This window comes from Mycetomoellerius zeteki, unplaced genomic scaffold (assembly GCF_001594055.1).
Source record: "Mycetomoellerius zeteki isolate Tzet28-1 unplaced genomic scaffold, Tzet1.0 scaffold331, whole genome shotgun sequence".
Lineage (NCBI taxonomy): Eukaryota > Metazoa > Arthropoda > Insecta > Hymenoptera > Formicidae > Mycetomoellerius > Mycetomoellerius zeteki.
Genome location: NW_017257318.1, coordinates 155,902 through 159,659, shown reverse-complemented (window position 1 = coordinate 159,659; position 3,758 = coordinate 155,902). Strand labels below are relative to the sequence as shown.

Below are 3,758 nucleotides of genomic sequence, written 5' to 3'. Positions count from 1 at the left end.
TATATATATATATATATATGGAATAATTTTGTGAGGGTTTTATTACGCTAGATATGTAAAATCTAAATTAAGATTTCGTATAAAATATTTTAATTCTGATATGTAACCGTACTTATGTTTAAATATTATTTACACTGAGAATGACCCAATAAGGGTTATAGAAACGTTTGTGACTTTTGTATTTTACATTTTGATTATATTAAAGAGCAACTTATATCCTAACTTAGACTCGTAGCCTATTTAATTTCTATAATTAAATTAGAAATCAATTTAACTTATAAGTATACTTGTTACTGTATAATATATACTAACTTCGTTTGTATTTTCATCCGCTATACAAATTTCACCAGTTTCTTCAGCATGGCTATATTTTTTTCAAATATTCTATTAATAATATTTACACTTATTTTACCAGGTCTGTGATTTGTATTTGGCGAACAGTGGCGTTACTTCGCTAATAATTGCTAATAGTTCGACTGAGTCGAACTTTTAAGTGTATTTTCGCTGAAAAGCCCAAATGTCGAAAATCGATGGGGAGGGGGTAAAAACCAGCTTTTCAACGCTCGCATGAAAAAACAGCTGTATACATTTCACGAGCTACTCAAACCGGCCGTTTCAGCGGAAGAAAAATCACGTGGTCAAAATTGACGAATACCAAACGCCAATTTTGATAACGTGATCCTCTTTGTTGCGACACGGCCGGTTTGAACGGCTCGTGAAAATGAATCTCACATTTTTAAAGCAAGAATTTGTTGATTATTTCTTTTCTTTGAAACTTAATATAAATTTTTTGTATTAATATATAAATTATTAATATATACAAAGGACATTTTAATTTCTCCATCTAAACATTTTTTTCGACGTCTGTTTATAAACAATAATTTAAAAAATAAAATAAACAATAACGCTTATCAAGACAAAAAGTGAATAAAAAAGTACAATTCAATATAGGGGATAAATTCATCAAGTATCCTTCAATATTTCTTCAGTAGTTTTTATACAAGATTATGTGAGCCGTTTATTTTGAAAGTGACCTAAGTCCATTTATTTTTAAATTGAGATATTTAAGAGTTTGCGTTTCAATAAAATTAAAAATATACGTATAGGATACCAACATGTCACACTGCTTAAGTGTATCTAAGAGAGTTAAATTTACAATTCCTATTAAAATAATAGCAATTATTAAGTGAATAATATGTGTTTTCTTACTACAAATGGAGTTAAGCCACTTTCAAAATTAACAACTAGATTTGTTATAAAATTTGAAAGAGCCCAAGTCCATTCGACAATTTAAAATGCTTCAAATTGAAAAAACAATACTCAATTTATTTTATATTATTTCTTTACAACACTTCAAAAACACAATTTATGCAATTCAGGAAATCTTCTAACTATATAAATTACATAACAATTTACTGCTCATCTACATTTTGTGTATGCGGGAGGGATTTGAAGAAGTCATGGTGCTCCGGTAGTATATATCGTAGTAAGTCCATCATGTCCTTATTTCGCTGTTGAAATTTGTCTTATATTTTTATAAAGTGGTGTCAATACAATATTTTCGAATTTTCTTGGTCTACCCCGACGTGGTAATAAATCCAGGATTTTAAACTCTGCATTCTCATCCATTGATATCTTATAGAAAATTTTATATGGTTCATTTCTCAAAAAACGCATCCAGCATATTTTTAACCAATTTATTGTTTCTCCGTTAGAATTCTTTACCCTTTTAAAAACTGCGTCCTCCAAAAATCTTGTTGATATGAAATCCTCTTGTTTCATTTCATTTAGAATAAAGTTATTACCTTTCCGGCACTTTTTGATAACATTATAATAATCTTGGGGGACAAACAGTAAATTATTTTTCTTTAATGACATTTCTACGACGCCAAAATCTCTATCATTCGGTAAAAATGAATGTCCTAATACTAAAAATTTGTGGTCTATGATTTCCACATTATAATAGATTGGACTTAGGCCACTTTCAAAGTAATGTTTTTAATTATTGAAATAATTGCGAAAATTTATGTGTCAGAAATTATCGTATACTCTGAATATACTTAACCGCAAAATGTTGTTTATGACAGCTAACTTCAAGTTGTACACGCTAGTACAGTCAACAACAAAAAATTGACAAATGGACTTAGGCCACTTTCAAAATAAACGGCTCATGTATTTTTATCCTTTTTAGGTTGTTGATTTAACGCAATCCTACGAATTTTAAGTCAAATTAGAAATGAAAAATTAGAAACGTTTCATTATAGCATATTTTGCACAATCTACATAACAAAAAAATATTAACATTACTTTAATGTTACATTAATATTGGTTTAACATTTAGTGAAATAATCATTAAAAAATTTATCCACCATATTGGATCTATTTTGAATTCATGAAGAAACTTTTAAGAAATTACACAGCGATAAATATATTTCTTTGTTAAATTTTAATTTTCGTTTGGAACAAATGGATATATTTGCATGATTTCGAATAAAGTTATTATAATAAGTCAAAATAAAATGAATACTTATTCTAGAGTAAAATAATTTTATTGCACATATTACACAATTTATAATTGCACAATATTTTTCTTTTATCATTTAAATATCGCAAATGTTACATGCTATATCGAAAATAAAATATATAAAGCGATACATTAAATATGTATGCAACAATAAGTTAATAATTAACTTATTGTTCATATTTTGAAAAAAATCTTAAAATTACATGTTATCAAATAGAAATTATCTTATAACAAGGCCACGAGAAGTTTTATTTAATTTAAGGCACACATGGATAAAAATAAGCAACATCCGTCTGTGGATCAGATTCCAATCTTATACGTAATTATTTTACGTAACTGCTATTGTTTACTTGTTTTGGACCTCTAATGCGGGGTCTACAATAGAAGTCGTAGCGGTCGTAAGGTCTTAAGTCGTAGAAAATTGACCAATCACAGTTGATTATTTTTCTCATATTCGACTGTGATTGATTAATTTTCTACGACTTAAGACCCTACGACTGCTACGACTTCTATTGTAGACCCCGCATTAGTCATCTTTTATAGACATTGTATTTCTCGTGTTTATTTCTAATCTCTTATTTTTTCAGTTGTAATGTCACTATATTATGTTGTCACTTTTTAAAATTTTTAATTTCTATTTTAATCCGTTTTATGATTTTCCTGTATAATTTTTTATGGTGAGGAAGACTTTTAATATAGTCGAGAAATGTACATTTTAATTTATCATTCTTTTTTCAACAATTTCAAAATAATTTTGTCTTTTTAATCATAACTAGCTCATATTATTGATTATTATTTTTACTTATTTGCGTTTATACATGTATCGAATTTATTTTATCAAATGACAAAATTCAAATTCATTATTCGTGCGTATTAAGATATTCGATCAAAATAATGCTTGCAATTGCTTTATATATAAAAGCTAGTAACATGTAAGAATTAAATATATTTCACATATATGTTTTTTTTCTTTTTAAACAAGTATGATTTCTGAATTTCCAAATTCGAAACATGATATTTCAGTTGCCATCTATTCTCTATGATATAAAAATATAAGCTACCAACACATAAATCTTCTTTTAACGATCTGTATTTTCATGATATGAATATACAAGACCGATTTATCAATTAAGATTTTTCAAATCAAGGTCTTAATGTAAAATCAATCGTTTCTCCTCAATGAATTAGGGTAACTCCGGCAAATACGCCGCGCTGGGATTTATGCCGCAGAAGT

The 3,758-nt window shown here is 27.5% G+C and overlaps 1 protein-coding gene across 1 annotated transcript in view; it reads right to left on the bottom strand.

The window, feature by feature from the left end:
- LOC108725203 (uncharacterized) overlaps positions 1 to 707 on the bottom strand; it is a 3,064-nt gene extending 2,357 nt beyond the window's left edge. The window contains exon 1 of the mRNA XM_018452067.1: positions 313 to 707. The gene's annotated coding sequence lies outside the window, so the exon portion shown is untranslated. The remainder of the gene's footprint in view (positions 1 to 312) is intronic.
- Between the last annotated feature and the right edge of the window lie 3,051 nt (positions 708 to 3,758).